This window comes from Haemaphysalis longicornis, unplaced genomic scaffold (assembly GCF_048455015.1).
Source record: "Haemaphysalis longicornis isolate Haplotype H1 unplaced genomic scaffold, Haemaphysalis longicornis Haplotype H1 scaffold_9, whole genome shotgun sequence".
NCBI classification, from domain to species: domain Eukaryota; kingdom Metazoa; phylum Arthropoda; class Arachnida; order Ixodida; family Ixodidae; genus Haemaphysalis; species Haemaphysalis longicornis.
In genome coordinates this window covers 13987258-13997513 of record NW_027526460.1, presented here as the reverse complement: position 1 = coordinate 13997513, position 10256 = coordinate 13987258, and positions in this window count along the sequence as shown.

Sequence of the window (10256 nt, the reverse complement as noted above, 5' to 3'; positions counted from 1 at the left end):
AGTCAGTGGGATTATGGTCTTAGCATAAAAAGCTTGTCTGAAATACTTCCAAGTTGAATCTTTTGGGGAAGCATGAACTCAAGCCCAACATTAGCGGCTTTATTAAAATTAGAAGGTAGTGAAAAAACAGCAGTTCCCTGCAACTACTCAACCATTCAGCATAGAGGTGGTTGTGTCTAGGTAGAAAAAAAAAATCTGCAGTCTTCTGGAAGGTGGGGTCATAGTATCGTACTAGGTCAGCAAAATTAATGCCCAAAATTGCAATTTCGTGAACGTTTGAGATGCTAATTTTGGAACTTTGGTTTACGAAACAAACTAACTAGCTAGTAAGTTCTGGCATATTGAAGTACCCTATTAAGGGAACAAAAGCATTTTTTCAAGGCACCATCAGAGTCGCAGATGCAAAGTGGCTGTAGGGTGAACTTAAACGGAAGCTTAAATGAAAAGACAAAATTCTCCAACCAAAGGCTTTAATGGAAGCATTGCCCACATCTCGAAGCCTACTTGGCTCCTTCATCAGGGGCGACTAGTTTTGGCCTGCGGGCAGCAGTACATAGGGAAGAGAATTTTTTGCTGTTTCTTGCAATGATGGGCAAGAGGCCATTGGCGTAAATGCAGGGAAGGGCACCCACAGGGGTTTACCCAGAATTTCGGTTTTAGGGAGGTGTCAAAATCCTCCAGGGAAGGTGTTGGGGTGGGGGTGGGGGGAAAGGGAGTGCTAGGGGGGGGTGTGAGTAAATCCCAAGGAACCCAGCAATCGGATGAGGTTTTCTGCTTTTTTTGTATGTGCCAAGTCTCCAAGGGAATCTTTTTTCAAGTAGTATTCACCTCGGTGTCAATAACCTGCGCCCTTACAAAGCTGATGGGGTAATCCTCTTTTTCAGTGTCCAGCTAAAGTGCTGCACTGTATTCCCAACTTCCAGATGCCATTTTGGTGCTGTCTGAGTCTTTCTAGGAAGTGCCGTGTTTTGTCATGGCAGTATAGACGAGGTATTGTGTGCAAGGAATCCTGTAAATGATGCCCTGTGCTTTTCCTTTTGGTTGCGGCAGAAGTCGTTCAAGAGTTGACACTGGTTTATGTGTTGAAGGCATCCTTGTAGCTCACAATTCTTGTACTATTGATGATGCCAGAACAACCTGCCAGGTAGTTCCCCTGTTGCTTTTGGCCTATACAACTGCTTTCAAGCTTATCTTTCTGCTGCAGGTCGCTTGGATTGCTAAGGACAATTGCTAAGGAACGCATTTGTCCATTGCAAAGCTGTTGATAAAACCGAAGTGTTTATGATATAGTTTTCCGCGCTTAGCCGAGTTGTTTAAGGGGTAACTACGGGTTCTGGTTGAAGAGGCACAATCGATAACTGCTGCCTAAAGACACAACTGCGCTTCGAAGAAAGAGTCTGCGTGGCTGTCTAACGCGAGCTCACTTGGGCGCACGGAGGCTGCGAGGGGCCCTAGCCGGACTTTTCTTCGTTCCGTCTGATTTACGAGGTACACATTCTGGCCAAGACTGGCTTAGGTCAGAAGGATTCGTTGATGGAGCAGAACGAGCTCCTCGGCTCTTCACAACACAGATGAATCCCATGGATAGTACAGGGAGGTGCAATACTTCTGTAGAAATTACTGAGGTAGTCTGTTCTGCAGAAGCGGATGACTTGTGAAGCTGCAGGAATAACACCGTTCACTAACTATGCGCTATATACCGATTATCAACATTAGACAGCACGCAAGATTCTTTGGAACTAATTCCCTTAATGAGAGGTTCCCAGATGACCTTAAAGGAACCCCGAAAAGCTTTGTGAAGGTGGCAATCAAATGCATTCAGGTGGTAGAACACATAACGGGGGATTTTTGTGCCAAGTGTGAGCCCCATACGTTGCACGGATAATTTGTAAATTTTTGAAAATCGCCTTTCTCAGCCGATGAGCGCGACGCCGCAGCGAGCCGACCGCGGCTGACGCGACGGTGATCGCGGCTGACGCAACAGCGAAGGTGCTCCCTGATTCACTTAATCGCCGGCGAGGTCAGCTGCCGGCGGCGTCTCTGCCATTGGCTTCCGGCTGCTCTTCCTCCTTCCTGCACGATCACGAGGCAAAGGCGGCAAAGGCGGGTCCGCAGCGATTGACGCGTGCCTAGGCGCAGGAATGTAGCTAGTGCAGAACGGAAGTCGAGCGTCGAGATGTCACATGGCTATTCCCAGTGTTTCCAGCTGCTTTGAAGGAAGCAGAGAGGGAGGAGGAGTCGATCGGCAAGTGGGGAGAGGTGCATTTAATTGCTTCTGGCGCAGCTAATACTGAATGTAGATCAATAATTCCAACGGCATTGCATCGCTATATTGGTGCTACGTGACAATACAGGCATTTTGTAACTTTTACAGAAGGCTTTTCTGGGTCCCTTTAAAGATTACCCGGCCGTGGCAGATGACCGGTGTAACGACTAGACTACTTGTAAAGTGCTGAGATCCCCATTCCTAAGCTCCGTTTCTTGTTCCTTCTTCGTGCTACGCGTACTGCATCGTGCCAGCCGGCGGTGTACGTGTGATCGGCAGCAGACAGTGCACGTGTTCGTGGCATCACCTTAAAGCTTTGGTGTCTCAGATCTGCACGTGGTTTCCCACAGAAGGCGTCTTTGAGCTTGAGCGGCACGTACGCGGCTGTGCTGCGTTCATTTTAAAGACGATAGTCTTTCTTGGGCTACTTAACCCAGAAATTTTGGTCTGTCTGTCTGTCTGTCCGTGTGCCTGTCTGTGACTCGATTCAGCCACCCGGTCAAAGTAAAACAAGGCCTGCGCAATAGTCTTATATAGTCGCAGCTAAATGTGCCCGTCTAAGTCCGGTGTAATGTTCATACTTGTCAATGTTGTTGAAGAACAACAAGACATTACACAAGTATAAGACAACAAATTAATACAGAAGTGATATTTGCAGCATTCCTTTATAAAAAATCATACATGTTTGATTTGTGCATCAACTGCAGAAAAAAAATTCACTCCGCCGTCGCCTGCTGTCGCCTGCGCCTAATAGCTTCTGGGGGCATTTTAAGAAATCAAGTGGCAACAGTTACGAGAGGTTCCACTAGATAGGTTCCACATTCTGCTTGGAACGTACGTGGACTAGGGAAACGCGGTACTATAAACATTGAAGTATGGCGCCTCAATTCACGCGCGTCTCCGCCGTACGTCAGCGCTGGCAACGAGGCACCCGGCCTGGAGCAGTGGAACACGGTAAATTTAAATAGGCTTGAGCAAACCTTTAGCGTGTTTTCCTTGTAAGGAGCGCGACGCAAGAGGAACAACATGAGAGGTAAGCGGGAAAGGGAAGGGAGGCATTTACTTGGCAAATGTCGACAGACTATGGTCTTTTGTCGAAATTTGTCACGAAAGGAGCAGATACGCAGCCAATTTTTTTGTTTGCTGTCTTTTTATTTTGTTAGCAATAGATATGGCACGTGGACAGAAGTTTTACCTGTTGGTCCATGGACACGGCACGTCAGAAGGACATAGAACGAAATAGTTTGCGTGGACCAGGGTGACGTCGGTAAGCTTGGCTGTGGTGTCGCTCCGCACGGGTTTCTGGCGGCTCGGCCGAGGTTGCGAGTTTGAGGTGGTGGCGGGTTGGGCACGGTTTGGGCTTCTCGGCATGTTTGGCAAGACGCGCGGATTTTTCTCACATACAGCGTGAAACAAACACCCCGTTGCGGGCTTCTGAAGCGAAAACAGTGCCTGCAGAACATCGACTCAAAAAATCTAAAAATAACACGAAAAGGCATTTTTAGGTGCCAAAAATCCCATATAGTCAAAATAGGCACGAAAAAGCTCATAGTTAAAATAAGCACTATACTGGTATGTACTTGTTACCTAGTAAAGGCTAGGAGCGTTAGCTAATCACTCAGCAAAGTGCTTGCTGAACACACCCATGAACTCTTTTCGTAGGGGAAGGAGGGGCAGGAGGTCATCTTGAGAAGGAACGACTACCATGTTCAAAGGATGTGCTGGTTTATTATGAATTGCACAGACATGGTTTTCAGTTTTCACCAAGATTGGGGTTTCGAATGATAACAATACTGCGGTAACCCCCCCCCCCATATGTGACCCCTTTACGAACCTTCAGCCACACATGCGAGTGTTTTAAAGTAGATTAGATTTTTTTTCGGCCCTGGAACGAACATACGCTGTTCTTATGTTTGTTCTTTTGTTTGCATGGCCGCGCTTCTACGTGTGCTTTCTTAGTGAAAGTGACGATGAGCTTTGAGGGAAAATCAAAAGCTGCTTTCTAAATGCAAGAAATGCAACGGAGCAGCATTTCCTCTAAAGCGGTTTTGATAATCCGACTGTCAAGCACTTTGGTTGGCAAACTCTAAAAATTGTTTAAAAAAAATCCTGAACAATGCAGACGGTCTCATATAGGGAAGTATAGGGACCAGGCGGCCGATGTATGGCACCACCGTCGCTTCAGCGAACAGCGCCACCCGTGGCGAACCATTCGTCAGTGGAATGCCGGTGGCGGTCAGCGCAGCGTAACTGTGATTGGCTTTCTGTCGTTTTTCTGCGGTGCGACTTACAAAGCGTACGTAACCCCACGTGCATTTTTCAGATCGGTAAATCTTGAACGTGGATGTGACGTTTACAAGGCATGCCATGTGTGTGATTTACGCCCATACTCAGTATTTACAAATAGCAGACGACGCTCAACGCGCCGCGCTGGAAGTCAAGCTGGAAGTGAAAGTTCGTTGCTTCATGCACTTTTTTTATGCCTGCTTGCAGTTTCACGTATCGAGGAGTATACTGCAGCTAAATGCTCCCACAAAGCCGGTGTGTGCAACCAATCTAGGAATGCTGCGGCGCTGGCCTTGGGCAGTTGATGACGAAACGGCGTCGACGTCATGCACAAGCAAACGACAAAGTTGGGGGGTGTCTTCGAAGATTTACCTCAAAACAGAAATTGTGATGGACGACGCTTCCGTAACTTCATTACCTACGGCTGAAATGTGTTTAATTTCACAGAAATGCTCTTACTAGAGTCATCGGGAATCCTTGATAGAATAAATACTGCATGATAGTACAACGTTATTGCTTGTCGTGGAGAAGCATTGCTTTACAAGAATTGCAATGGTTGCTGGCTAGTTGGTAAATGGTTTTTCAAAAACCAATTCCTGCGTGGCTGAAGGACGCAAGACAGGAGGGTGCCCGAAACCTGTACTCAGCTTCACAACTGAATGCTGCGGTCGGTTTACAAGCTGCCACCTACGCTTGAAAAATCATGCACACCTTCGTCTAACGACGATGAGGGTTTATCACAAAGCTCTATCGTATGGGTTTCCTTGGTTGCCTTCTGGATTTAAACTGACTAGTTGAGGGTCGAATTTGACCAGCACGCAGTTTGGTCTTTTGATCGCAGCGTCTTTGACTTTGACCATTTCCCATTCGATTTCACATTAAAAAGCTTTGCGTTCAACCATCATAATCATTAGGCGGAGGGCTAGATGATTTTGCTGTTTAATTTTGAACTTCCATGCACCTCTCTCCAAATCTAAACTTTGTCTAGCGTGTCGGAAATGTGTCTGTGCTACTCGGGCTGATGCACCCATATTTTAGGCAACTAATCGCGCGTTTTTGGTGTCTTCACCAGGCATTACACGATTTTTTTAGGTACTCTGTAAAGAATACTTAAGCATTAAAAAACACCGGCTGACGTTAACGCTGCCACATTTTTTAACTATCGGTGCCAGCCTTTATTCTACGCAGGTGGTAAAAAGGGAAGAGGAGGAGGGATGGTGGATGGTTTGTAGCTTGGGCTGTTGAGTTGGCGAATAACTTTGGCTCTTGGTAAAATGACCACAACAAATGTGGGATTTCCACTTCGGCTTTCAGGCTCCCATGCTATCACAGTGTCGCTTACCAAAACCGAAGGCACAAAGCTCACGGTTACAGAAAGTGTAAACTACCGCAACGTTTCTATGGCTACACGGTAATCCATCTCATATGCAGGTGCCTTTCTATTTAAAGCACACGTATCGCGGTATCTCAGCGCTAAGGCTGGAGTGGAAACCGTAGTCATTGAAACCAGTGAAGATAATTTAAAGTGGTAGAAATTAATAATAATACTGCTAATAATTTATTCCTACTCAGATCGCACGGATCCAGGCGCAGAGCGCTGAAAAAAGCGCTCGTGTAAGTGTAGCCCATTCCCAACCTTACAAGCATCCAATAAGTTTGCGTAGTCGTTAGTGCATTTAAGAAGAAAATAACACTACTAATAGTAGTTTTATTCGTACTCAGAACGGGTGTAGCCAAGCGCAGATCGCTGCAAAAATTACACCATCTTCCCGTGGGGAACCCTGATGAGGATGCGAAGCATCGTGGCGGTTCCGTGTGGTTCCATTGTGTTGCCGTTATGTTGAGTGATGTGGTTTTCACTAGCGCCAGAGGGAATTCCGCGTCCGGGTCCACACCGGTGGCAAAGGCACGCAAGTGCTGTTGTGTTACGGTGAGTAGGCAGTGGTTCTCGAGGCGCCGAAACTCGTCCATCATGTTCTTGTCGATGTTGTCTCTGTGGTAGAATCGGTAGTCTCCGTCAGCTTTGGTGAGGTAAAGGTTGTTGACATTGGTGCACCGGCTGAGAGCAATGTACACGCCCTCCTCTTCGCAGCTTTGTCTTCTCGTTCTTCTTCTTCTTCGGCGGTCCCCCTACGGGAAGATGACGACGGTGGTTGAACGCGAACATATCTTGTGATGGATTCTTTGGTTGGCCAATCCCTAGGGGCATCCTGCCACAATCAGCATCAGAGGTGCTGCGGACGGGGCTGGTTGAGCTGCAAGGCGCGTGGCGCTTTCCGCTACAGCTTTCCCACAGGATATTCAGCATCCCCCTCTAAAGTTTTCAGCTCGTCGTTTCCGTTGACGTTCAGCTTCGCGTGCCTTCGTTGTATCAGTAGCTTCTTGACGTAGTCTGAATGAGTCAAGGACATAAGGCGCGTTCGTAGCACTTGCTCCTGTCCCGGATTTGTAGCGCAGTGGGAAGAGCACCGCGTACCTTTCGTTGCGACCAGAGAGTCGTGGGATCAAAACCGGGCGCCGCTAACTATTTCTTTTTTTTATAATGTAGTATCGCGGAGCTGTGGGTGTAAGGAGGAGAGTTGCGGATGCGCAGTGAGCGTGTGGACGGCGCCGCCATCAACGACGCAGGACCAGGCGAGCCTAAGAAATGCTCCGCATTTAAAAGCGCTCATGCCATTGCAGCCGATACCCAACTTTAGAAGCGTCCGACAAGTTTACGTAGTCATTACTGCATCTAAGAACCCAACACATTTGTCTAGACTTTGTTTCACCGCATATATACGCTCACAACACCACCAAAACATTCAAAGCACTGAAGCAAACACGACAAAAACAACGGGAGGCTGTGTAGTCCAATGCACCGGCTCATTCCACTGATGAGGGGAGCGCCGAGTGGTGGCGCCACCCGTCCAGCTGCCCGGTCCCTATAGTGCAAGCAAGTTCGAGAACAATGACATCATACTTGCTGCATTCGAAACTCGAAAGGGAAAGCGTTTATTTCATTTTTATAGCTTACGTTTTGTAAGTAGTTTTATTTTCTGCTCGTCTTGCTCGCAGGCCGCAAGTACTAATACCTTATGTTCGTGAAACTTTTCCATGTTATAAATTAGACGTCTCTGGTATAGCTAAAGTGTATTATATGCTTGTATTGTTGAATGGGTGAAATATTGAAACCGCTGGAGCACTACTTGAACTTGCCTGATTTTCCATGCTCGATTTTGTTAGTGAACATTGCTGGCGACGAATTAATAACGGTAGGCTACTAAAATGGCATTCAGTCAACCTTGCGGTATTGTTTCCGTTCTGAACTGACTTTGATTCTTTCGAAATCTCTTTCATTGTATAACATGCGCCCTGACTTTTCGTGCCATTTTCAAATGACGTCGCTTCCGGAAGGTTGCCTGTCCTACTGCACACAAATTCCGAATGCGCTCTGAGGATGCACCGTGCAGCACTGCGGGCTGACGCAAGAGTGTATCTTGATAAAGGGGCCCTGCAACATTTCCTTTACCTCTTGTGGCATGCTTTCAGAACGCATTCAAAACACGCATCCGGTTCTTACAATAGGGGGTCACAAAGAAATTTAGCCAAAACTCATTGCGCTATGGCCATCGGATAGCTTATTTCATTTATTTCATTTATTCGTCCTTAAGGGCCAGGAGGCATTACATAAGGGGGGGCGTACATCAAGGTTGTAACATCTTCGCAAAAATGTAACAAGGAATAACAAAAAAAGAGGAAATAAAAAGACAGAAATCAGCACTCAAGTGATGGCGTACATCGGGTTTTCAACAACTGCGTAAAAAAGTAAAAATGATCACAAGTTAACAAGGGACAACAAAAGAGGAAATAAAAAGGAAGGAAATTAACACTCAAATGACAAGGCGTACGTCGAGGTTGTAACATATAAAAAAGCGACAATGGTCACACATAGTAACTAGAAACAACACTAGAAGGAAATAAAAGCAGGAATGAACATTCAAGTGACAACAGCAAGACTAAGAATAAATTTTACAGGAGTGTAATAACAGACAAAGAAAGAAGAGTAAAAAAGAGATACGAAGAAGGCAGGTGGGGTCTTTAGGTAGCATCGTTTGGGTAGCTGATATACGTTAGTTTTTCGCGAAATTTTGTGCGATCGCTGCACGAAGCAATGTTGTCCGGCAGCGCGTTCCAAAGCGTGACGGTGTGGAGAAAGAATGAGCTGCTCATCGCCGTCGTGCGGCCCTTTATCGCCGCCAAGGGGTGAGTGTGAGATATACGGGACGATGTCCGAAACGGGCGTTTCAGGAGGGCGTGTCCTGACCGAGTAAAGTAAAAGGTGTGCAGGAGGCAGAGGCGAGAAATTATGCGCCGCGAAGCAAGCGGTTGAAGAGACAGAGTTTGTTTTAGGGCTGTTATGCTGGTTCGTCTTGAATATTCTGAAGCAATGAAACGAGCAGCGCGGTTTTGCACGGCTTCTAAGTCATCGCTGAGATAAGCTTGGAATGGGTGCCAAATGGATGATGCGTACTCAAGTTTCGGTCGAACGTATGATAAATATGCAAGTTTTTTTATTTCGGAAGATGCGGATTTTAAGTTGCGTCGCAAGTACCCAAGTGTGCGTGAAGCTTCACAGCGGATTGTTTGGATATGTGTCACCCATGATAGAGATGGCGTCATATGAAGTCCTAGATACTTGTAAGCACTGGTGTGGTCAATAGGAACGGAGTGAATGCAATAAATGTTATTCATGGTGGTATGTTTGCGCGTGAAAGACATTACTTTGCATTTTGTGAGGTTTAAAGACATATGCCATTTTTCGCACCAGGCAGCGATGGTGTCTAGATCATGTTGTAGGGCGATAGTGTCATTAGGTGAAAGAAGGGGGTTATACAGGACGCAATCGTCCGCGAAAAGGCGCAATTTTGATGTTATGTTAGTAGGGAGGTCGTTTACGTAAATCAAAAACAAGAGTGGAGATAAGCCTGCGCCCTGGGGAACACCTGAGGTTACATTGGTTACAGCTGACTGGAAATTGTTGGCGCAGGTAAACTGGACGCGTCCAGTTAAAAACTGTTCAAGCCATTTTATAATGTTTGGACTGATACCAAGGGGAGATAGTTTTGCAAGCAGATGTTTGTGAGAAACGCGGTCGAAGGCCTTCGAAAAATCCAAGAATATTGCGTCAATTTGAAGATTGTCTTCCATGTGTTGCAGCAGGTCATGTGTGAATTCGGCTAATTGAGTTTCGCAAGACGGAGATTTACGAAAGCCGTGTTGGAAGGGGTAAAAAAAATTGATTGATTCTAAGTAACACATTAGGTTAGATGCTATGATGTGCTCGAGGAGCTTACATGGGACACTGGTAAGAGAAATCGGGCGGTAATTGGAAGGTGCATCGCGCCTGCCTCCTTTAATAAACTTTATCAAAACAATTTTCTGTCTTCCCGTCTCTTGACGTTGTTCACGCTTTCGAATGACGTCATTTGAGCGACGTCATGGCTATTGGCCGTCTTTCAGTTGCAGCAACACAAGCATTCGATAGAGATTTTAAATAAAACCGCAACAAAAGCAAAGCAAAAACTTCAAGGCTTACGACAAACTTGACATGCAGTGCCACTCTGTGCTGGCGGTAACTGTAGTTTTTGCAGTGCTTCCAGGCACGAAGGAAACAGTGACACCATTTATCGAAAGCGTTGAAGGGTCCCTCTAAACGTATTTC